A 27510-nucleotide genomic window follows, 5' to 3' on the forward strand; every position below is an offset into this window, starting at 1 on the left:
AGCCTTCCAGAGGCACTCGTTACAATTACAGAATTTGCAAAAGAGCTAACAGGCTCTCAGTTTCTTACTGCCCACTCAAGGCAACATTACATCACTCTCTGGTCTCTCAAACCTCCATTTACAAAATAATTGAACTTACTTTTACAGGGGTATTAAATACTCAACCTACTGGGCCTTCGTAGAATAAGAATAACATGTTAAATTGGCCCAAACACAAAATGAATGGAAGCGTATACTTGCACTCCTAGATATGAACACAGAAAAACTAAGGGGCTCTAGGCCGATGAAACAGGGGCTATTCCCAAACTACTGAGGTGACTGGTATATAAATTACATTAACACATTACAGTAGAACAACAGTTAGAGGAAAACGCAGTCACCTCAAACCAAGATGAAGGGGAGCTCGAGAGGGTAATTCACTCTCTATCCCCGATTTACAGTTAAAGATTTTATGAAGTTTTTACCTTAGCCGGCAGAAGTTAGATTTTTAGGAAAGTAGGTTACATAGTTAACGATTCGGACCTTTCCCTCGGGTTAAACTGCGGAGTTAGCAAGAAAGAAAGATGTTATGTGGCCATTACCTTGTAGATGTACTGCTGACCGATGAAAGAGGCCACTCTCCTCCTGCTTTGACACACACACTTAGTAAGATGACGATCAATTGGCCAAGATACGTGAAAACCCGCAGTTTATAAACCCTCAGGGAAGGTTCGAGATCATTCAAGATGAATCAGGACACGCCCTCTTGATTTTATTGGTTAAACACAAGGTGAAAAAGAAATACGGGATTGGTTGGAAATTAATTACAAAATTAGGGATTGGCTAGATTAAAACTGGCGGAAATAAAACGAAGAATTGCCAACCCAAAAATAAATGAACATAATTCAGTTACAAAAACCTAGAAATACAAAACTTTAAATCATAAGTTCTTTCACTTCGCACCAGGGTGCATGATCATAGTTTTTAGTGGTGTCATCTGTGGAAGAATGTCCAAACTTCTTGATGAATGTCAAACAAAACAAATATAAATTCACTCAGGTTAGGAAACTGCACAATAACAAAATTACTCAATATTTAGGTGGTGACATCTTCTAATTAAAGTTCCAAGTTGGTGTAGTTTCAGTTTCACTGTTTCACCAATAGAGGAATTAATTTAGGCGCTGAATTTGAATGCGCGGCGTTGGGGTGTACCTCCCGGTACAATAATATTCTCGGATTCCAAAAGCGTATTAACTTCAATATAAAATCCATCAACAATACACCCCCTTGTTAAAGAAATTCAAATGCTGTACCATACGATCAAGATTGCGGAAGAAATATTTTTTTATGTGGATACCATCTCACGGAGGAATACCAGGCAACGAACAAGCTGACCAAAGAGCAAAAGAGGCTGCTAGTCTTCGAATAAACGACTGGCAAATTGCCACGCCACACTCTGATATGATCGCTTATATCAACATCAAACTATACGAATAATGTAAAATGAACTGTCTTAAAAATTCCATTAACAACCTCAAAAAAATTAAAATTATCTCTACGAGAATATATCCTCCCCAAAGCCTCACCAGACATGAACAAAAATCTCCGGACTAAGGTTAGGACACACGAAGATCACCCACAACTATCTCCTAGAAAAGAAACAATCCCCCACCTGCAGTAAACGTAACTGCTCTCTCACTGTCAAGCATAACATCTCAGAATGTCAACTGAATCACCTTTGGCGCCAACACTACAACACAGGAAATGGAAGTGACATTGGCTTCTCCAGCACTGAGTCATCGAGTCATCAACTTCCTCAAGGACACTGGATTGCACTCCAAAACCTTATTGCATTATACTTATTCATATTTTACACATGTATTTTACAATTACCATATTATTATTATTATTATTATTATTATTATTATTATTATTATTATTATTATTATTGTTATTATTATTATTATTATTATTATTCTGTAATCATATGTAAGAGTCGTGATAAGACCTTGGAGGTAAAGCGACTATAAAGAACCCTAATCAAAAACTTTTTAATTTTCTTCGTGTTTTCATTTCCTATTATTTTTATTGTTAATTTTTGTTTTTGTTCAGTTATCTTGTTAGTTTTAATTTTTCCGCTACTTTTGTTCTTAATTAATTATTCGTTGCTCTTTCATTGTTTTTATTCTTAAGGGGAATCCTGACTGAAATGTGCGAGCTCCACTTATCAGCTTCATCCTGAAAAATCCTCCCAATTCTTCCTCCCTCAAATGCCGTTATCAGTTTTCTCTAACGCCATTTTTAAAGCTCTAAATGCCGGATTTAAAGGGTAGCGACAGGGTGTGTAAAGAGCAACGCCCACTGCTTTTTCTCTCACTCTATTACCGGCTTCAAAGCTTTTTCACACTACTATTTCAATAATCCCGCTGGAATATAACAACCTTCTAGTAGGCCTAAACTGTGCGTAAGAGGAGAAACAAGTCCAAGGAAGTAACTTGCAGTCTAAAACAGCTTTAATGTAAGTATATTTCGTAGAGCTTTCAACTGCAATTTTCTAGCTTAAAATATGTTCATCTCTTCGCCATGTATGAAATGCTCTTTTGTGACCGAGTTCTTACCAGATTCAATTGAAATTTTCAGATAATGTTTCAGTACGTACAGGAATTAATTGTAATGGTGCAATTATTATCACTTGAATATTACTTTCATATTTTTGAACCTAAAGTAGCACGAAACTTGTATCTGTTTGTATCTGACTGCAAAAGTATTCAAGTATTTTTGACAAGTTTTCCAAATTGCATCCGAAAAGAATGAAAACTTTGCCACAAGAAGCATTTTCCATGCAACATATAAAAAATAAACAATACTTTTAATAACTTTGCAACAAATTAACTACTTAGCTCCATATGTTTTGTGGTGCTATATCTTGTTAATATATGCTTTCGTTATAATTTTGGTTATGATAAGTTCTAAATTTTAGAAGTTCCAAATTTCAGTTTTGACTCTCCTTAAATTTGCATTGTGCTACACTATTGTAAATGTCGTTTTCACTTCCGAACACTGTAATTCAGCATCTAGCTCTTTATCTTTCCCAAATAAATAAATAAATAAATAAATAAATAAATAAATAAATAAATAAATAAATAAATAAATAAATAAATAAATAAATAAATAAATAAATAAATATAATGACATGTTTCGTTTTTGAAAGAACATCATCAGATTTTGTAAAATCACACCGAAAATACACTGGCGGAAACAAAATATCAAAACACCCTAAAATAAGTTACATAGAGGACGGAGATGTTTGCAATATATTTGTCGAGGTAACATATTTAATTGATTAAAGCCATCGCAAATGTTCCATGCCGGTCAATTAATAACCAGTGCAATTGCCTGACTGTTACATGCAGGCATGTAAACGTGCATGCATTGTGTCCTACAGGCGCCTGTTGTCAGCTTGTGGGATGGAGTTCCATGCCTGTTGCACTTGGTTGGTCAATAAAGAGACGGTTGATGTCAGTTGTGGATGACGTTGAAGTTGTCGTCCAATGATGTCCGATACGCGCTTGATTGGGGACAGATCGTACAGACTAAGGCACGTTGGGTTACAACAACAGCATGGTGGCGTGCATTTTCCTGTTGGACAACACCCCCCATCGCCCCCCCCCCCCCGGGAATGTTGTTCATGAATAGCAGCACAACAGATCGAATAACCAGACGAACGTACACATCTGGAGTCAGGGCGCGTGGGATAACCACGAGAGTGCTCCTGCTGTCATAGGAAATTTCTCCCCAGACCAGAACTTCCGGTCTAGGTCCAGTGTGTCGACGCCGCCGACAGGTGGAATGCAGGCGCTCACCTGGCCTCCTTCTAACCAACACCCGGCCATCACTGGCACCAAAGCAAAACAGTCTCTCATCGGAAAACACAAGGGACCTCCACTCCATCCTCCAATGAGCTCTCGCTTGAGACCACTGAAGTCGCCGACGGCGGTGGCTTGTGGTAAGTGGAATGCACGCCGCTCGGAGCTGTTCTACAAGTAACCGATTTCGAACAGTTCGTTGCGTCACTGTGGTGCCAACTCCCGCTCGAATTGCTGCTGCAGTCGTAGTCCGCTGCGCCACAGCCATACGTCCAGTACGGCGATCCTCCCTCTGGGTGATGCCACGGGGACGCCCGGAGCCCCGGTCTTCTTGCGAGCGTACCTTCTCGTGACCACTGCTGCAATTCCTACCAAATCGTTCTGCAATAATCGCGGAAGGAAAATCCATCTTCACGTAGCCCTATTATAAGGCCTCGTTCAACCACAATGAGCTGTTGATACTGGCTTCTTCGTCGTCGTAAGGGCATTCTGACACAGTCACTCCATCCAATCTCACATTTAACTAACGCTCTCGCACAGTACAGGCCGTATTTAAAGGAAACCTAATGAGAAACGTCATGGGAGCGCTAATGGTGCCATCTTAATGCCATTTGCGAGAAGCTTGAATCACGCCACCTTCCAGATGTATAAACACGCCTACCAACGTTCGTTAATCTAGCGCAACCCCTTCTTGGTGTTCGGATATTTTTTCCGTCAGTGTATTTATTAATTTGTATATTTATTTTTCAGGCAGTTTATATATTTATTCAAAATTAGCTTCGAAAAAGTGAAGAACCTAACAGTTATAAATTATCTGAGTGGAAACTGAAAAGAGATAAATCTCTATATTTGCAAAACGTACAGCTAAAACGTAAATTGCAATTTTAGGAGATTGTATTTCTTATTCATTTATTAGTGGTCATGTGATGACTTGTGTTGGTATATTCCTTTTAGTTTTTCCTAAATCATATTTCATATTCGAATGTTGTGATGGAACTGCTATTTATCTTTGTTAGCACTTCAATTCTACCTCGTACTTGCATCGTTTGTTCTCGGAACTCGAGCGTGTCGTCTCATCGAGCGGGCTATCTACGTGGTGTGTATTAATAATAGACTCTTAACGAGAAAAGTTGCATGCTTCTCTCCTTGTCCTACAGCAGGATACAGTCCTGTATGAATAAGTTATCTCCGAGTCCATTAAGACAGGAGTATTTCAACAAGGAGCTGAAGTTCCTGCAGTATATTATGTCCTCCTGATTAAATTGTAACTGCGACAGTGCTGAAGATTTCCTGTTTTAGACTATGAATCTACGTTCATGCAGAGCCAGGCGAGATTGTCTGATTATCATTTAACACAAAGGACGTAAAATCTAGTTTCGCCCACCTTGTTACGAAATGAAGCAATGCCAATAGCCTACTGGTTAGGCGTAGGAAGTGAAGTATTGGGAAACTAGCATTTGTCACCCACACAGTTCATGTTGCTTGTCTGTGGCCGCCGCTCACACAAGTATATTATTATTACTATTCGATTTTCCCCAATGTGGATCACGGTAAGCAATTGACTTGCTGGTTAGTCCTCTTTATTCTCCCAGAACTTTTTCATCATTTCACTGTGGTTCGTCTCCCTCTCTTCTGACCACATGTTCTTGGACTTTTCGTTTAATTTTTCCTGGAACCCCTTGAATTTATCAATTTTATCTGGAAACTTATCTCTATTAACAATTTATTTTGGAGTGATGCCAACTTCCTCCATGTCCTTTCTTGTTTCTTCTACCCATTTAGTATTTGCTTTTAACTTGAAGATATAATTAAAGATTTTCTTTGTTAATCGACCCTTCTTGTGAGGTGCCCTTAAAACTTCCGTCTCATCTTACCTATGGTGTCTGTGATCTTCTCTGTTTGTATATACCTTAATTTCTCCCCTTCCTCCATGTACCACCACTTTCTTTTTTATCTGGTCCTAAGATATTTCTCAATACTTTTTCTTTATTCTCTATCTCATCTATTTCCCCTTTCTTATTCAGTATCACACATTCTGAACAGTAATGTCCTTCTGGCTTGGTAACCGTGGTATAGTGTCTGATCTATGCTCTGCTCGTTCTTTATTGTATCTGTTCTGTACTAATCTATAGGCTAACTCCATATTTCTGGCCCTTCCCTTATTTGCTTCTTTATAAAGCCATTAGTATTATTATTCTGCTTTTACGGCTTCATTAGACCACTTCATTTCCTTGCCGTCTTCTTCGATAAATTTTCTTTCTGAACGTTCGAGTAGCTTTTCATTAGTTCTAATCTTTTCTGTTCTTCCTCATCTGTAAATACCCTTTTCATTGTATGCCATATCCATCTATATATAAAAGGTATAAATATGGGCGTGTATGTGTATACTAGCATAGCTTCCGATGGCATGGAGCAATTTCGACCAAACTTAGTACACATATGACCTGCTTTCTGGACAGAATAATGTAGGAGTAAGACTAACACATGTAGGGGTGGGAGTAGGGAAAAGTTTATTGTAAAAAATACTCCAAAACGCCCGAAATTAGTGTCGAATCTATAGTTTTCGGAATCACTGAGTTAGACTGTGGTACTCTGGATGCCTTTTTCATCCATTTTCAGTCCGCATAGGCAGGGGCGGGGAAGAGTTTGAGAAGGGTTGAAAAAGAAATTGTGCTACAAGATTTTTGGTTGTTGTAAATTTATTTTTCGTTTCACCGACACAGATAGGTCTTACGGCGACGAGGGAATAGGAGTAGGAAAGAAGAGACCACGACCTTGATTAATATGCATCCCAGCATTTGCCTGGTGTGAAAATCGAAAACCACGGAAAGCCATCTGCAGGCCTGCCGACAGTGGGATTCGAACCCACTATGTCCCGGATGCAAGCTCACAGCTTCGTGCTCCTAACCGCATGGCCGACTCGTCCGGTACTAAAACATGATAAGTATTTCAAGTAAAATTGGATTTTTAATCTCTACTGAAAAGTAATTTCCTTCTTGTAAGTTTTATTCCTATGCACTACCGTTTTATATGTGTATCATAAGCCTTTCACATCAAGCTGAGGATGACCTTAAACATAGCACGAAACATGTCCTTTATACATAACGTTTAGACAGGCTATTTAATTCATGTTGTAATATTTTATTGTATTGAACAGGTGGACAACATAATATCTTAATTCTTACTAATAATTGTTAAATTCACCTGATAGATCTAAATCGTTATTGACTCTCTAGGTGTGGATTTCTCTGAAAAAATAAAGCAACCAAAGTCCGATCATGTCGATGTCTTGGGTTGCGAAAAATCTCCCGATACATTCGTCCCGCTTTTACTCTCTTGCAGTTTTCCCCACCACAAATGAAGATCGTATCACATATTTCATGATTTGATAAAGCAATTTAGCCTGCACTCACAGCTCATCTGCAGGCCGCAGTGCACTAACCACGGGATACACTGATCTACATTGCAGAGTCTTGGAGGGGAGGGTTACCTGGGAAAATCACAGCTGTGTTGACGTTCTCTTTACCAGAGGGGAGTATCCAGTTGCTATTGACTTGTCAAAAACTTTGCCCTGTGCTTTATAATTTAATATCTCCTGCACTTATTAAGATAGTAGTAAAATTTATCGAGATATTATCTTAGAATACCATCCTCCATGCACCTTATTTCAGTTACACCCTGTACAGTAAAAGTGTAGAAGTTCAGTTATGAAATATGAATAGTGTTTGGGAAACACGTCTTGTTTGCCCTCCGCAAGGCTACACTCTGGTCAGCGTGTTGCCTAATGCGAGGAGGCGTGAACGTGTTGAGATGTACGATGAAATATTAAGTTCCCTCGCAAGGTGGCAGCAGCACGGTAGGCAGACATTTCACCTCGTTAGGCTCATAACTACTGCATTTACTACATTATGTAGGCCGGTATTGAACCATTGCCCACGCGTCGAGCAGGGCGTTCTAAAGTAGTACATACTGGGGAACTTGCTAATGCTATAAACAATTGCGGCACGAACGAAATCGGAGTTATGTCGCGGTCATGGCCGCAAACTTTGGCAAAGAATAGGGTAAACATCACTTGATAAGTACAGTATTGTTGAAATAAAGTATCCAGTTAACATGGGTTTGACATTTTATATCTTAATTGTAAATTAATATTACATTCTTCTAGACCACTACTGGCAAAAGTGAGTGCAATTGGACTAGACAAAAGAGTGACTGAATGGGTTGCTATATTTCTAGAAAATAGATCTCAGAGAGTTAGAGTAGCTGAAGCTTTGTCTGACCCTGTAATAGTTGAGAGGGGAGTTCCTCAGGGCAGTGTTATCGGACCTTTATGTTTTCTTATATATATATAAATGATATGAGTAAAGGAGTGGAATCGGAGGTAAGGTTTTTGGCGGATGATATTATTCTCTATAGAGTGATAAATAAGTTACAAGATTGTGAGCAACTGCAACGTGACCTCGAAAATATTGTGAGATGGACAGCAGGCAATGGTATGTTGATAAACGGGGCTAAAAGTCAGGTTGTGAGTTTCACAAATAGGAAAAGTCCTCTCAGTTTTAATTACTGCGTTGATGGGGTGAAAGTTCCTTTTTGGGATCATTGTAAGTATCTAGGTGTTAATATAAGGAAAGATCTTCATTGGGGTAATCACATAAATGGGATTGTAAATAAAGGGTACCGATCTCTGCACATGGTTATGAGGATGTTTAGGGGTTGTAGTAAGGATGTAAAGGAGAGTGCATATAAGTCTCTGGTAAGACCCCAACTAGAGTATGGTTCCAGTGTATGGGACCCTCACCAGGATTACCTTATTCAAGAACTGGAAAAAATCCAAAGAAAAGCAGCTCGATTTGTTCTGGGTGATTTCCGACAAAAGAGTAGCGTTACAAAAATGTTGCAAATTTTGGGTTGGGAAGAATTGAGAGAAAGAAGAAGAGCTGCTTGACTAAGTGGTATGTTCCGAGCTGTCAGCGGAGAGATGGCGTGGAATGACATTAGTAGACGGATAGGTTTGAATGGCGTCTATAAAAGTAGGAAAGATCACAATATGAAGATAAAGTTGGAATTCAATAGGACAAACTGGGGCAAATATTCATTTATAGGAAGGGGAGTTACGGATTGGAATAACTTACCAAGGGGGATGTTCAATAAATTTCCAATTTCTTTGAAATCATTTCGGAAAAGGCTAGAAAAGCAACAGATAGGGAATCTGCCACCTGGGCGACTGCCCTAAATGCAGATCAGTATTTACTGATTGACGGAAAGCGCATAACATTGATTCCAACATCGAATGAAAACCAGACACTAAGTTTCACCTAGTTAGTTTCTTAGTCTTAATTACTGTGTGATGGGGTGATAGTACTTCGTGAGGATCACTGTTAGTAGATAGGTGTTAATATAAAAAATCTTCCATTGGGTAAACATATACACGAGTTTGTAAATAAATCTTGCAGGTTTTTCACGTGTTTATGAGGGTATTTCCGAGTTCTAACACGGATGTAGAGTAAGGGACATATAAGTCTCTGGTAATACCCCAATTACAATATGATAACACGAGGGCTACTTGGTACGATAAACGGAAAATGTACAAATAAAAATATTTGCCGAATTTGTCTTCTTGAATTCCTGCTTTCTATGCCATCAAATTATAATCTGTCCTATATTGAGAAGCTTCACTAAAGCTTATTCGTCTTCTGATGTCACTCTACGCCATCTCTGGGAAGAGCTCGCAACGTACCGCTTAGTCTAGCTACTCGTCTCCACTCCTAAGCCTTCCCAGCCCAAACTTTGCAACATTTTTGCAAGACTACCCTTTTGTACGGAAATCACCAAGAACAAAGCCTTTTATTTGGATCTGTTCCAGTTCTCGTATTGCACATTTTCCCTGTCCCAGATGGCCTAGCTCAGCGGAGACGCTGCGTGGTACATCCGAAAAGCCCTTATGTCTAACAAAATTTACCATACAAGATCGGGACAGGATCTAGAATACATATTTGTGAATGAGAACTCAGCAAGATAAAGGAGATAAAAGCATAATTTATTCTGGCTAAAACATAATGTTCAAATTCAAACAAGTGTTATACCCCAATGAAAACTCCATATTAAATACAACAAACAAATTTACAATGGAAAATTCGACAGTAAAGGTCGTTCAAAGTATACGGGTCAAGAACCCGGGCATATAAATTCCAATAACTTCTTCAACTGTTATCTGTCTGGAAGTAGGAAATAGGACCTGCTATTGCAATGAAAATTCCCAAATCGATTGTGACCGCGCAGTAGGTAATGGGGCCTGCCATTATAGTGAAAATTCCCATCTCGATTGTGAATAGCAGTAAGAAAGTTGACCTGCTGTTATCATCACAATTCCACACCTCGCATTTTATAATGGAAAAAATGTATGTGGACCTCCGTATGCTGCTTCTCGAATAACGCTACGAGAAATGGATTTAAAAAAATCTTATTCACTGCATGCACAGTAATTTACATCTATATCCGTATAAAATGTAGAATACCGTAGCGAAGCACGGGTACTACAGCTAGTGACATCATAAAACGAGATCACTTTGCTTGGGACTGGCCCTAAGTTTAAATCACCAAAAGAACACTGATTCTAATACACGGTATCCGGTTCGTGGGTATAATACCGAGATTCGGAAACCTCGTAATCCAACTACAGCCAAGGGATTTTGAAACACTAACCAACACAAATAGTTGACAACACTATCACACATGAACACAAATAAACCACAACTCTATCAGTGTTACCCTTTGCTGGATCGAAGTGAGTAGGAATCGCTCTGAGGATGTGTGAAGTTCTCGTGACAGTCACAAAGCAGCAGGTAATCAGCTGTCTGGCGAGGGCATAACAATCACAACCTTGGTCTGCGTGGCTCCAGCAATCCCAAATACGTATTTGAACACGGTCACCCAGCGTTCCTAAGCTCGTTCCTCAAAATGTCCCACGGTGTTAAACGGATTTAATTGGACCTTAATGTGATACGGTCCAAAATCAAGTAGTTCTGGTGTGGGTTCCATGCAATGGAACCATATTGTAATTGGCGGCTTACAAGCGACTTATATGCCCTCTGCTTTATATTCTTGCTTTTTTTTTTTTTTTTGCTATTTGCTTTACGTTGCACCGACACAGATAGGTCTTACGGCGACGATCGGATAAGGCCTAAGGAATGGGAAGGAAGCAGCCGTGGCCTTAATTAAGGTACAGCCCCAGCATTTGCCTGGGGCGAAAATGAGAAACCATACAAAACCATCTTCATGGCTGCCGATGGTGGAGTTCGAACCCACTATCTCCCGGATCGAGCTCACAGCTGCGCGCCCCTAACCGCACAGCCAACTCGCCCGGTCTTTATATTCTTACTACGACTCTTAAATACCCTCGTAACCATGTGAAGAGATATGGAATCTTTGTTTTCAACCTCGTTAACGTTATTACCCCCATGAAGGGCTATATTTAAGGGCTATGTATTGTTCGTAGGTGCTGTACTCCATCAAGAGCAGTTGGAGAAAGGTTATGCAAACCCCGAGGTGAACTGAAGTCTGGAACCGGGCAGAAAGGAACATCAATCTCATACAGTTGAGTGACATGGGATTGAACGAGATATAGCTCGTTTCTTCACAAGTGTTTAAGTGTCGTTTTCTATTGTCCATCTCTAGGCTTCCTCTCGTATTATGGAACTCGATCTCAATAAGTCAGGTTCGCCAGCCATCCCCGCATTGCTGTCTTATTTTTGAATTCAGTTCCACCCACCCTTCTTGTTGGATATAACAGCATTGTGGTGTTGAGATTAGACCGAGCTATTGTTCGGGACAGACAGCCGTATTCAGCCACACTGCCGATAGACTCCTCGCTTGTCTGGTAGCTTCCCTCTCCATGCCTATCCCTTTCAGATGGGGAGTGCACTACGAGATCGTAGAATTGAGAGAGCAGAACCAATCACAGCCTAGTTCCACCGTTAGATGTGAGAAACTGCGTACACAGAAACAAGGACTCTAATGAAGGGTATGGTATGAAAATAATATTAACAATAGTAATAATAATAGATAAAGTCACCAGAGAGTAGGAAGGGGATATCACAAGTATAACCATCGGGAGTGGTGGGAACCAAATCAAGGTAAAAACTTGGCTTTCGCAGATGACCTATCGAGACTTTACACCGAATATCATCACAGGCACGCCTTCAGATACCATTGGAGCAAAGCAAGTATATGCAGAATTTTCAGCAAAAGTGCAAGAAAGCTAAAATTGAAACCGCATATGGGACAATTTAACAGGTATATTTCTTTAAATACCTTGGAGAAGTAATTCATCCTTCGGGATTAGACAGTTTGGCCAATACGGAAAAATTCTCGGAAATTCAGATGGCATTTAGACTAAAACGGAATCACTACAATAAACGAGTAATTAACGTAATACTAAATTGAAACATTAAAATCCAGGGCTGAGTGGCTCAGATAGTCGACGCGCTGGTCTTCTGATCCCAACTTGGCAGGTTCGATCCTGACTCAGTCCACTCGTATTTGAAGGTATTTAAACACGTCAGCTTCGAGTCGGTAGATTTACTGGAAAATAAAAGAGCTCCTGCGAGACTAAATTCTGGCACCTCGACGTCTCCGAAAACCGTAAAAATAGTTAGTGGGACGTAAAGCAAATAACATAATAATATAAACATTACAAAAGTGTGATTCTACCGGAAGCTCTATGAGAATCAGGAATCTTAACTTTAGGTCGTCATTCTAAAAATACAGATATTGAAAACAAAAACGTAAAATTCTTAGGAAAATTTTCGGCCCCTTACAAGAAAATGGAATTTTGATCGAAAGGAGAACTGCAGATCTCTATAGTTATACAGATAGTTTCATCAGTACTATACGGAGGAAACGTTTGAAATATTTGGACACATTTTTTGGATGGATAATATCAGACTCTCAAAAACTTTATTCAGAGTAATAAATTCCCAAGACAGGAGAATAAATTGGATGGAGGTATTTTTTTTGCTAGCTGCTTTACGTCACACCGATACAGGTAGGTCCTATGGCGACAATGGGGATAGTAAAGGTCTGGGAGTGGGAAGGAAGCAGCCGTGGCCTTAAATAAGGTAAAGCCCCAGCATTTGCCTGGTGTGAAAATGGGAAACCAAGGAAAACCATCCTCAGGGCTGCCGATAGTTGGATTCGAACCCAGTACCTCCCGGATGCAAGCTCACAGCCCCGCGCCCCTAACCACACATGAGGGGACCTGAATGTATTGATTATCACGGTAGACATAATGAAAAATCCCAAAGTCTTCAGGGCCTCAATAAATAAACATACATTTGTGGTCAAAACTAGCAGCAGGACTGGTACAAAGTGGTCTAAAGAACGGAAGAGGCAACACAGTGAGTTCATGTAGAGATTTTGGAACAGTAGGAAGGCGATTGTCATCAAGCGAAAGAACGAGTTCCAGTGCTCTCTATGTATGGGCGTAATGAAACAATAATTATAATTTCAACGATATGTATCAGAAAATGAATTTGCCAAGCATGCATAATTATTTTAACAGCCACTATTCAACCTATATGAGGAACACATTTTCAAAGCAACCTTGCATGTTACTGAGCGAGGTGTTAAGGTGAATGTAGCTATCATAAACCACATTAGATTTGTTGATGACACCCTAATTACTATAGTCTTTTCACCAGAGGTCGCGATGATGCGAGGAAGTAGGTGCGATGGTTATGTATGGCTGCCTCACTCAAGGCCTGACAGTAAACATCGGTCCCGTCCACTTGGTGGCGTGAAATTTCAAAGCGATAATGCGATTGTGTTTTTTTTTGCTAGGGGCTTTACGTCGCACCGACGCAGATAGGTCTTATGGCGACGATGGGATGGGAAAGGCCTAGGAGTTGGAAGGAAGCGGCCGTGGCCTTAATTAAGGTACAGCCCCAGCATTTTCCTGGTGTGAAAATGGGAAACCACGGAAAACCATCTTCAGGGCTGCATAGTGGGATTCGAACCTACTATCTCCCGGATGCAAGCTCACAGCCGCGCGCCTCTACGCACACGGCCAACTCGCCCGGTGATTGTGTTTTAGTAACACGTTATCTATAATGAATAAGTGTTACATAGTGAGCAGTTTAATACGGAATACGTATTGATTCAGAGAGCTCACATCGTCTTTCACGACTGATGTTTGTAGCTAAGAGTGTATTGCCGTATATACAAGCTGCCACGGCTTCTCGTCAGACGCAGATATTACATCTGCCACGAATCTTCAAGAACTGCCCAGTAAAGTAGATTTAATCTCATCGGATTAAGGCAGGAACGAAACATCACCGCCACAAAAACCAAGGAAGGAATCCTGATGATGCCCTCATTTCATTAAATAATCAAAACATAGAATGACAGAGCTTGATAGCTGTAGTCGCCTAAGTGCGGCCAGCATCCAGTAATCGGGAGATAGTGGGTTCTGTCGGCAGCGCTGAAGATAGTTTTCCGTCGTTTACCATTTTCTCTCCAGGCAAATGCCGGGGCTGTACCTTAATTAAAGCCACGGCCGCTTCCTTCCAATTCCCAGGCCTTTCCTATCCCATCCCCGCCATAAGACATATCTGTGTCGGTGCGACGTAAAGCAAATAGCAAAAAAGAAAAACATAGAATGAGTAAGTCAGTTGACGTACCTTGGGAGCACCATAATAGACAACTTGGACACTGAAAAAAAAAGAGATCAGACGTCGTATTGAAATATCTAAATCATCTTCCGAAGAGATTAGGTCATTCCTTTGTCATGATAATCCAAACTTCAAACTGAGGCAAAAGCTGTTGAATTATAACATTTGGTCAATACTGCTTTGTGGAGCAGAGACTTGGAGTGTTGAAGTTAAATCCATGTACAGATTTGAGGCCTTTGAATTTTAGTTACATAGGTGAATGCTCAGAATACTCTGGACAGATCTTGTAACAATGCAATGTTGAAGGGAGATAGAGCTGAGCTGGCAAACTTCATCAAAGCCAGGAAAACAGCTTATTTAGGCCATGTTCTACGAAGCAGAAAGTACGGACTACTACAGCTGATATTACAAGGCAAGCGAAGAGCTGAGAGACCACAGATATCATAGCTCCAAAACATCAACAACACCGAACAACTCTTGAGGCATGCAGAGCATTTGGGATCAATCCAACACTCAAAGGGTGAGCATTTGTTTTGTCGATTGTCGATAGTTTTTTTTTTAGGTACCGTATAATAGATGCTAACATAAGTGAGAGGTGGTGTACTTTCTTCAGGATGATCACCAAAGTCTGGGGGACCGTAATGGCACACGAACTACAATAGTAAAACGTCGGCAACCTTTTTCCAGTCATTCGACCGGGTCAGGAATGAAATGAATGAAGCCCCCACTTAGCGGCAATGATACTAATTGTACTGGCTGCCGAAGCCTATCACCCTCCTCTGCGGCAATGATTAATGACTGACAGATGAAATGATATCATAGAGTGTCGCTGGAATGAAGGATGACAGGGTAAACCGAAATACCCGGAGAAATACCCGTCCCGTCTCTACTTTGTGTAACGCATATCTCACATGGCTTTCTAGACCGGGGCCGCCATCTCACCGTCAGATAGCTCCTCAATTCTAATCACGTAGGCTGAGTGGACCTCGAACCAGCCCTCAGGTCCAGGTAAAAATCCCTGACCTGGCCGGGAATCGAACCCGGGGCCTCCGGGTAAGAGGCAGGCACGCTACCCCTATACCACGGGGCCGGGTCTAGAAAGCCAAGAATAACGGCCGAGAGGAATCGTCGTGCTGACCACACGACACCTCGTAATCTGCAGGCCTTCGGGCTGAGCAGCGGTCGCTTGGTAGGCCAAGGCCCTTCAAGGGCTGTAGTGCCATGGGGGGGGGGATATCTCACGTGGAGTGACCTGTATTTCAAACCCAGCAGCAGAGGCCATACAACTATAATAATAATAATAATAATAATAATAATAATAATAATAATAATAATAATAATAATAATTGTTACGGGGTTACCCGTGAAATGCAGAGGTGAAAGAAGGTGCGGGCTGGAATAGGTCTATCCACAAAGCCGAGATATGAATTAAAATTGCATTAAAGGTTATATTTTCGAAAATATCAAAACTTAACAATTTTCACATAAAATTTCAAGAAATAACAAGTCAAATCAGGTACAAGACCAGGAAAGCCAATATTTAGAGAAAATTTAACAATCTGGACCTCGAGCCCTAATTTTTACAATTTCTGAACTCTCAGCTCACAACCACATGTTTACCAAAGGGCAGAAAACCCCTAATAACCTGGAGCACTTGCTCGAACCTTTGAATATCAAGCCTCTCTGAGGGGCCGATGACCTTCGATGTCAGGCCCCTTTAAACAACAGGCATCATCATCATCAGCAAGCATCTCTGAGGCACTTTTACCACAAATAAAAGAGCTGACCCGCTCTCAATGTCCTGAGCCTATCAAAGGCCACCACAGACTTTACCATTAACTGCCCTCAAGGCACACTTACAAAGAAACAGGGGTATCTTGTACCCAACCTACTGGGCCTTAGTAAAAAATAACAGGTTAAGTTAATGGTCCAAAATGCAAAATGAATGGAGGCGAGAATTTGCACTCCTACATGGAACTTCTTAAAACCTACCAGGCACTAGGCCTATGAAACAGGGGCTATTCCCAAACTATGGAGGTGACTCGTATACAGAATAAATTTAACACATTAAGGAAGAGTTGGAAAACGGTTACGAAAACGTAGTCACCTCAAATCCAAATGAAGGGGAGCTCGAGAGGGTAAAGCACTCTCTATCCCTGATTTACAGTTAAAGATATATGAAGTTTTTACAGAATGCTACATGTTTAAGAGACAGGTTACATGGTAAAGGTTTCGGACCTTCCCCGCAGGGTAAACTGCTGAGCTAGCAAGAAACAAAGATGTTAAGCGGCCATTACCTTACTGAAGACTGCTGCCTGAAGAAAGAGGCGCTTCCCGCCTCCTGCTACACGGCCGTACGCTAAGTTAGATGTTGATGATGTGGCCGAGAGACAAGAAAATCAGCAGTTTTTATACCCTCGAGGAAAATTCGAGACCTTTCATGAATAAAATAGCCACACCCACAGGCTTTTATTGGCTGGCTAAAAGTTACACATCAAAATTGATGAAGAAAGACACGATTGGTCAAAAATTAATTACAGAAATAATTGATTCGCTAACTTTAAAACTGTCGGAAAGAAAAGATTAATATTGTCAACCCACCAATGAAAGAACGAAATTTAGTTATAGGAAAACTTATGAGTACAAAATATCTTCAAGAAAAGTTCCTTCACTTCGCACCAGGGTGCACGATCATAGTTTTTTTAGTAGAGACATCTATAAGAGAATGTCCGCATTTCTTGATCAATGGAAAACAAAACAAGTGGAACTCCAAAGAGTATTAACAACTTCGTAATCAAAAAATTTACTGTAGTGACATCTTCTGAGACACTAATGAGTTGATCCAGTTTTTGAAGTTCAGAGTTACTCCTGTAGAGGAGTACCTTAAGGCGGAAAATTCAAATGTGCGGCGTAGAGGTGTACCAGCCGGTACAATAATAATAATCACAATAATAATAATAATAATAATAATAATAATAATAATAATAATAATAATAATAATAATAATAATAATAATAATAACGTGTTATTGCTGCTTAAGTCATCACTCCATAGGATGGTTTGATGCAGCTGTCCACGCCACCCCATCCTGTGCTAATCTTTTCATTTCTACTTAACTGCTGCATCCTACATTTGCTCTAATCTGCTTGTCATATTCATACCTTGGTCTACCCTTACCGTTCTAACAGACTACACTTCCCTCAAAAACCAAATGAAGAAGCCTTTGGTGTCTCAAGGTATGTCCTATCATTCAATATCTTCTTCTGATAAAATTTAGCCGAATCGATCTCCTCTCATCAATTCGATTCAGTATTTTTTCATTCGTGATTCGATCCCTCCAGCTCACCTTCAGCATTCTTCTGTAACACCACATTTCAAAAGCTTCTATTCTCTTTCTTTCTGAGCTTGTTATCGTACGTGTTTCACTTCCATGCAATGTCACGCTCCAGACGAAAGTCTTCAGAATACATATTTCTAATTCATATACCAATGTTGGAAGCGAGCAAATTACTTTTCTTAAGAAAGGCTTTCCTTTCTTATGCTAGTCTGCATTTGATGTCTTCCTTACTTCTGCAATCGTCAGTTATTTTACTACCCAAATAACAATATTCATCTACTTCCTTTAAGACTTCATTTCCTAATCTAATATTTCCTGCATCACCTGACTTTGTAGGACTGAACTCCATTACCTTTGATTTGCACTTATTTATTTTCATCTTGTACTTCTTAACCAAGACTCTGTCCATACCATTCAGGAACTTCTCCAGATCTTCTGCATTATCATCAATATCATCGGCAAATCTCAGAGTTTTGATTTCCTCTCTTTGGATTGTGATTCCCTTCCCAAAATCCTCTTTGATTTCCTTTACCTGCTGTTCTATACAAATATTGAAAAATCGGTGGGGGGGGGGGGAGAATTTCAACCTTGCTTCTCTCGTTTCTGGACTGCTGCTGCTTTTTCAAAGCCCTCAGTTCTTATCACTGCAGGCTGATATTTATACAGACTTTAGACAATTCTTCGTTCTCGGTACCGGAACCCGATCACCTACCGAATCACAAATAGCTTGGTCCAATCAATATTATCAAATGCCTTTTCATGATCTAAGAACGCAGAATATGTGGGCTTGCTTTTCTTAATTCTATCCTCTAAGATCAGATGTAATGTCAGGATTGCTTCACGTGTGCCTACATTCCTTCTGAAGCCAAACTGATCTTCTCCCAACTCAATTTCAACTTGTCTTTCCATTCTTCTTTAAATAATACGTGTTAGAATTTTGTAAGCGTGAGATACTAAACTAATGGTGCAGTAGTTTTCACAGTTGACGGCATCGGCTTTCTTGAAATAAGTATAACAACATTCTGCCGAAATTCGCATGTCACTTCTCCTGTATCATACTTCTTACACACTAAATGGAATAACCTAAAACGCATACAGAAGTACTGGGCAGACGTCGAAGTCAGAAGTAGCCAGTTGAAGTGACGGTGTCTAAAGTTGGCCGATACGACATGAATAATAATAATAATAATAATAATAATAATAATAATAATAATAATAATAATAATAATAATAATAATAATAATAATAATAATAATAATAATAAGGTAATATATAATATATAATAGATAATAATAGACACATCTGCAGTAGAAGAGAGGGTACACAAGATGAAAAGAGCATATGGTATCACAAAGAATTTTTGTAACAAAGTGTATATATAGAAGTCTTAAAATAAGGCACTACACTACAGTGGTGAAACCGGAATGCTTATATGCAAGTGAATGCCTGGTACTAAACTATAGATTAGTTAAACTTGAGGTAGTAGAAAGGAGAATCATGAGAAAAATCATAGGCCCTGTAAAAACAACAGAAGTATGGAAATTAAGATCAAATGATAAAATATATAGGAACATAGAAAACATAACAGAAACCATCAGAAAAAGGAGATAGCAATTTTTCGGATATATTTACAGAATGGATGATTCCATATTAACAAAAACGATTTTCAAGTACCTTCGGGACAAAAAGGCAACAACTAGCTGGATGCAAGATGTAAGGAAAGATTTAGAAAGAAATAATATAAGAAGAGAAGAAACTATGGACAGATAATTTTTTAGAAAAAGGGCAGTAAGTATGGAAGGATTCCAAGGCAGATTGAACAAGAAGCCTGGTGCGAAGTGGTCCGAGGACAGAAGGAAACAGCATAGTGAATGGATGAAAGAATATTGGAAGGAACGGAAGAGAAAACAACAAAGTATGCAGAACTCAATTGAAATAGGCACGTGGTCCTTAGCAGGCCTCATCGGAAATAATAATAATAATAATAATAATAATAATAATAATAATAATAATAATAATAATAATAATAATAATAATAATAATAATAATAATAATAATAATAATAATAATAATAATAATAATAATAATAATAATACTGTCCAGCCATTTTCCAGTTTCCCTACGAGGTCGGGAGTGAAATGAGATTAAAGTGTATCGCTTTTCGGTGGGTTTCGTTTAAAAATGAAGACATTTTCAAAGGACCAATTAATTTCTTTCATATTTAAATTTATTTATTGCGCAAACACAAAAAATTTTAAGTTGTATTCGAGCATGGTAGTTATATCTGGGATGTCATTGCATATTAACACCCTGCGCCATTCGTCCTCTGGGGCCCACTAACAGAGCACTGATGTAACAGTGGGGACTGTTGCAAGGACCCATGTGATTGATTCTCGAGAGGACTGCATGTGGCAGGGGAGCCCTTGGGCCTTTGGTAAATTTCGTAGTGGCGGTACATTCCCACGTGATGTTAGCTCTGTTGTGCAAATGAACTGGGCTTTTTTTTAAAATTAAGTTCCCGGAAGGAAAACATTATTTAATTAATTCCGTCGATTGTAAGTGTTTTTAACTGTTGTTGTTTGGGTTATCAGTCCACAGACCGGTTTTAATGCAGTTCTCCATGCCTCGCTATTCTGCGCTAACTTTTGCATTTGTACGTAACCACTGGAGCCTATCTACTTTAGTCTGTTTGATCTACATATATAAAGTAACTTGTCCTGACTAATTCATCATCGACCAGCCAAAACTACTGAACATACAGAAACGAAATTTTGGGGATACATTCATATTAACATGTAGGTGCTCGCTAAGAGAGGATTTTTGGATATTCCGTCGCTAAGGGGGTGAAAAGGGGGGGGGTGAAATTTTAAAATGAGTGTATCTATATCTCAAAACTTTAAAAGTTTACAGATGTAAAAATTGACATTTAGAATCTTCTTTAAAAATAAGGAAATACGTATTTTTTTCAGAAAATCCCAATAGGAGGGGTGAAAAAGGGTGAAAAACCGGTTGAATGCCTTTAATCAGGATACCGGTACTCATATCTCAGAAACTGAACATATTACAGACCTGAAAATTTGTACTTTTGATCTCTTTTAAAAATAAAGAAACACGTATTTTTTTGTTTTCGGAAAATCCAATTAATGCGAGGGTGAAAAGGGAGGTGAATTTTTAAAATGAGTGTATCTATATCTCAAAATTTTGAAAGTTTACAGATGTAAAAATTGGTATTTAGTATCTTCATTAAAGTAAAGAAACACGTATTTTTGGTTTTCGGAAAATCCCAATAGGAGGGATGAAAAGGGGTGAAAAACGGTTTGAATGCTTTTAATGAGGATACATATATCTCAGAAACTGAAGATATTACAGACCTGAAAATTGGTGTTTGGGATCTCCTTTAAAAATACAGAAATACGTATTTTTTTGTTTTTAGAAAATCCAATTAATGGGGGTGAAAAGGGGGTGAATTTTTAAAATGTCTGTATCTATATCTCAAAACTTTAAAAGTCTGCACATGTAAAAATTGATACTTAGAATCTCCTTTAAACATAAAGGAACACGTATTTTTTTGTGTTCTGTAAATCCCAATAGGTGGGGTGTAAAAGGGTGAATGATGGGTAGAATGCCTTTAATGAGGATACATATATCTCAGAAACTGAAGACATTACAGAACTGAAAATTTGTATATGGGATATTCTTTAAAAATAAAGAAACGCGTGTTTTTTGTTTTTGGAAAATCCAATTAATGGTGGTTAAACAGGAGTGACAAATTGCGGTGAATTTTTTGAAAGATTTTATCTACAGAATAGCTGAGAAACGTAAAATGTTACAGACGTAAAACGTGGTATTTGGAGTCTCCTGTAAATGTAAAGAAACATAGGTGATTTGTTTTTGGAAACTCCACTTAAGGGGAACTAAAAAGGGGGTGAAATTTTAAAATGAGAATTTGTACAGTATATCTCAAAAAACTTAACATGTTACAGAAGTGAAAAATGGTATTTTTTATCTCTATTAAAAGTCAAGAAACGTGTATTTTTAGTTTTCCGAAATACCACTTGGGTGGAAGGGGGAGGGTTAAAAGTGTCTGAAAATGGTGTTGAATTATTTTAATTAGGCTACTGATATCTCAAGAATGAAGATGTTACAGACGTGAAATTTAGTATTTGGAATCTGCTTTAAAAGTAAAGAAACACGTATTCTCGGAAAATCCAAGAAGTGAGCGGGGGGGGGGGGGAGAGGTGAAAGAATTGAAAAATTAATTGACTTAATTGTATGAGAATACTTTCATCTAATAAAAACTAGAGTTGTTACAGACGTGAAAATTGGTATTTGTGTCTCCTTTAAAAACAAAGAAAAGCACGTTTTGTGGGGGGGGGGAGGGGAATCATCTTGGGGGCGGGAGTAAAATGGAGTTGAATTCCTTTAATGAGGACACAGAAATCAAAAACTGAAGAAGTTAGAGTCGTGATAATTGGTATTTAGAAGATCTTTTACTATAAAGAAACAAGTTTTTTGCCGAAAAATTCACTTGGGGGGGGGGGGGGAGTGTGAAAAGGAGTGAAATAAAGTGCATTATTTTTATGGGGATACTTATATCCCTTCTATCCTTCCTGTCCAGTCCTATTTTCCTCATAGTTCTAAACAGTAGTTCCCAGTTCACATTGTCAAAAGCTTTTTCTAAGTCAATGCAGGTAAGATAAGTCGTTCTATTCATTTTCTCCCTTCCCTCCAATAACATGCGTAAGGCTAGAATTGCTTCTCTTGTTCCTCTGCCTTCTCTAAATCCACATTGGTCTTCTCCAACATACTTATCTACTTTTCCTTTTATTCTGTTCTTAACAATGTTAAGGAGTATCTTGGAGGCGTGTGTTAATATTAATAGTGTTCTGTAATTGGTGCAGTCAACTGCCCTTCCTATTTTAGGAATGGTAATGGTTCTGCATTGTGTGAAGTCTTCTGACACGATTCCTCTTTCGTAGCATTCATTTATTACTCTGAATAACTGGTATTTCATGTTGATACCTAAATTTTTCAGTAATTCTGCTGGGATGTCATCTACACCGGTTGCTTTTCCTCCTTTCAAACTCTGAAGGGCAGGTTCAAATTCATGTCTCATGATTGGAGGACCTTGAATTTCTCTTCCACAGTCATTGATGTCTTCAATTAGCTTATTGTCATTCTTGAAGTCCTTATCATCGTACAGTTCTTCTTGTATTCTTTCCATCGAGCACATATCTTATTGTTGTCTATCAGTGACATTCCTTCTTTGTTATTTTACTACTGCAGATTTGGTTCTATTTTTGTATTGAAGGGCACTGACTTTTTATAAACTTGATCCTGTTTTCCCTTTGTTATATCTTCTTCTATCTCTTCAGCAATGTTTTTGGTCCATTTCTCTTTTTCTTCTCTCCATTTGGTTGTGATCTGATTTTTAATCCTTTTGTAGTCATCTACATTGTTTCCTTCCTGAGCTTATTCCTTTCTTGAATTAGGTTTAGTATTTCTTCTGTCATCCAAGGTTTTCTGGGCTCCAATTTCCTTTTTCCTAAAAGCTCAGTTGTTGCTTCAATTATTATTTTGTTGATGTTATTCCACTACATTGGCTCATCAGTTCCATTATCTACTTTATTGGTTCGTTCTTCAAAAGCTGCCTTTCTTGCTGCTTCTTACAGTCCTTCTAGTCTCCACTTCTTTTGATAGATATTTTGGTTCTTTCAAATCTAATGTTGCATCTGGCTAACACACGTGTATGGTCACTATCTATATCAGGACCTGGGTAGCAGCGGCATGATTTTATCTGATTCCTGTATCTAACATCTGCTAAAAATTTAATTAATTATATTAAATTAAGCGCCAAATATATGGTATGAGTTAATTGCTACATCCAAGCAATAAGTAGCTAGTTGGCGCTAAACGGAGAACCGTAAAGCGCCAACGCATACCATATTTCTAAAATAAAGTGTACATACCAAAATAACTTAAATTGTGTCAGTTACATGGTCACACTAAATTAAGTTTGAACGGCCATAAAGCGCCCCATTAACAGTACCAAAACCACTAAACCATAGAGCTAAAATAAACTTCTCTTACTCCCACACCTTTTCAACACCTTAAGTTACAACCCCACTAACGTAAATTTTTAACATGAAATAATATGAATATATTTTCTATACTTCTATACTCACTACTACAACGTTAAAAAGTAAATTTACCATCATTAATTGATCGGGTGAGGAGCATTCTAATGTACTGGTACCGGTAATGAACAACACCCCCCTCCCCCCCCCCACAGCGGTGGGTGGAGGCTTAAATTTGATTATGGACTGTATCTTTGCTTCATTAGTATATAATCTAACTGAAATATTTTATTGTCTGGCGCCTCCCATGTGTACCTTCTTTTAAGAGGAACTTCAACTAATGTGTTTGTAATAACCATATCATTTTAACTGCATAAATCTATCAATGTTTCACCTTTTCCATTTGTTTCCCCAAGACTAAAATTTCCTACTGTCTTATTGCCTGTATGGAATCCCACTATTGCCTTAAAATCGCCCATTATTGCGACATTATATTTTTCTTTGCTTAGTTATAATAGTTCTTCAATACCTTCATACATAGTCTCCACTTCTTCCAAGTCGTGAGCCGATGTTGGGAAATATGTCTGAATTATTACTAAGTCCACAGGTGCACTATTAATTTTCACCATCATTAATCGGTCGCTGACATGGTAGGTACTGCAAACATTTTTTGACCATTTCCTCTTATTATAACAGCCAATCCATGCTTTCCTCTTTTCCCTCCACCACTATACATTACTCTAAACTCATCAATGTAGAAGTCTCCATTTCCTTCCCATCTTGTCTCACACATACCTAATATAGCTATCTCATTCTTCCTCATCTGGTCTTTCACTTCATCCAGTTTTCCCGCTTTCAATAGCGTTCGTACATTCCATGTTCCCATCATCATGGCGGTTTTAGAGGGATTTCGCTTGCTAATGACTTGAGAAGCCCTCTTACCTCTCCTGCCAGATCTTGGGTTCCGAAATCCATGATCAGTAATTAACGTTTCCTCATTAATGTCAGCTTCTACGGTTGCATTCTACTTGGGATATCCTTAGGATCTTTAATGGAGTGGTTTCCCGTTGCCTTCTCCATTCTATGCCGTTGACCAATATGTATAGTTTCATCCGCCTTTAGGGGCAATTTCTCACCCCAAGGACAAGAGAGTGCCCTGACCTCAATTCATTCATCCACCCTCGGAGGAGGCTGTTGACGACATTGAGGGGGGCCACTTATACCGGTGGCCACTCGGTGACACATGCTGAAATTCACGGTGTGTTTGTGTTTGATGAGGATTTCTCGGCATGTCTCTCAAGCCACGTATAGATTTAGCAGCACCACCTCGCAAAGCCCAATTTGAATTCATCTGCGAAGCGAACCGAATGGCTAACTTCAGCACTTGATGAAAGGAAAACGGCGCGGGAATTCCAATTAAGGCATGTAAATAATGTGTCAAGCGCCAAAATCATAGTTCTGAGAAAACCTACGAAAAGTGCATAGCTTGTGAATAAAAGAGTTTGGAGAGGAGAAACATGATACATGCAAAACATGCGTTCAAAAATGTCATAATATTTATACTACTTTATTCTATTTGAATCAGTTTTGGGGTAAAGCGTTACATAACTTGAAACACTATATGTTCAAATCTACTGATATTTAAAACCATTCAAACGCCCCAGCATAAAGTTAATTTGAATAGGACTTGAATCTTCCCTTAATTTTTGCCAGTTCCCGTAATGAGGAAGTTTTGACAGCAATTTACTTCAGTAAGTCCTAGTAAAACGATTTGTTTTCATTTTTCATGAAAGACAACCTTTTAGACAAGTCCTTCCTCTTCTCGTTCGTCAGACTCTTTGATGCCTGAATTGTTTCCAACTCTGCTTGCCAAAGATAAGAAGGCTTCACTCTTTGCTCAAAAAAGTATGTTAATTTCACCTCTTCCGTTGCTTTTAGTGTTGATCGAACTTGCAGCACTCCCGGACCTGATCCACTGTGCTTTCGGAATGTGAACGTTAGAGATGTTAATGTATCTGTCAACAGCTGATTTCAAAAGCAGTCCTCTTCATGCATAAGAGTCACTACTAAAAGGATTCGACTGTTTCCCACAAAGAAATGCACCAAATCATTCGATTTTAACGACAAAAATCCCACGTTTCAACAGTTAATCATTGTAGCCTATGCAGATTAACCAATACCCGAAAGATACATTTATTTTGGTGAGAAAAAAGGGACCGGGCGAGTTGGCCGTGCGCGTAGAGGCGCGCGGCTGTGAGCTTGCATCCGGGAGATAGTAGGTTCGAATCCCACTATCGGCAGCCCTGAAAATGGTTTTCCGTGGTTTCCCATTTTCACACCAGGCAAATGCTGGGGCTGTACCTTAATTAAGGCCACGGCCGCTTCCTTCCAACTCCTAGGCCTTTCCTACTCCATCGTCGCCATAAGACCTATCTGTGTCGGCGCGACGTAAAGCCCCTAGCAAAAAAAGAAAAAAGAAAAAAGGGTATATTACATTGTTCTGGCGCTTGGCTGACTATTTGACCATCATACTCGGTGGATGACGCACGTACCACCTTCTGGACGTTTTACAAACTACTTGCAAATGTGCTGGTACTTGGGCGATGGTGCATATACCATTATTTTACCATTAACTCGATTTTTAATATTTTGGCGCTTGAACCCTTATTTACTTACGTGCTTCAATTATATTTCAAACCTATTTATCAGTATGACCGAGCCTCTAACGCTCATATACCCGGCTCGGCTCGCACTGCAGCCGAACGCACTGTCCGTCTGTGATCTTCTGAGCAATGTTAAATGGGCATAAACTTAATTAGTAATAATGTTATTTCCTTTACGTCCCACCAACTACTTTTACGGTTTTCGGAGACGTCGAGGTGCCAGAATTTAGTCTCGCAGGAGCTCTTTTATTTTCCAGTAAATCTACCGACTCGAGGCTGACGTGTTTAAATACCTTCAAATACGAGTGGACTGAGCCAGGATCGAACCTGCCAAGTTGAGGTCAGAAGGCCACGCCTCAACCGCCCAAATCACTCAGCCCGGCAACTTATTCAGTTCAGTAAATAAGTTCATGATGTGACGCTAGACATAGACCATATACATAATACTACACCTTAATTTGCCTTCTCCAATCAATCAATCAATCAATCAATCAATCAATCAATCAATCAATCAATCAATCAATCAATCAATCAATCAATCAATCAATCAATCAATCAATCAATCAATCAATCAATCAATCAATCAATCAATCAATCAATCAATCAATCAATCAATCAATCAATCAATCAATCAATCACTACTGATCTGCATTTAGGGCAGTCGCCCACGTGGCAGACTCCCTGTCTGTTGTTTTCCTAGCATTTTCTTAAATGATTGCAAAGAAATTGGAAATTTATTGAACATCTCCCTTGGTAAGTTATTCCAATCCCTAACTCCCCTTCCTATAAATGAATATTTTCCCCAATTTGTCCTCTTGAATTCCAACTTTATCTTCATATTGTGAGCTTTCCTACTTTTAAAGACACCACTCAAATTCATTCGTGTACTGATGTCATTCAACGCCATCTCTCTACTTA

The sequence above is a fragment of the Anabrus simplex genome, chromosome 3, assembly GCF_040414725.1.
Source record: "Anabrus simplex isolate iqAnaSimp1 chromosome 3, ASM4041472v1, whole genome shotgun sequence".
Taxonomy (NCBI): Eukaryota; Metazoa; Arthropoda; class Insecta; order Orthoptera; family Tettigoniidae; genus Anabrus; species Anabrus simplex.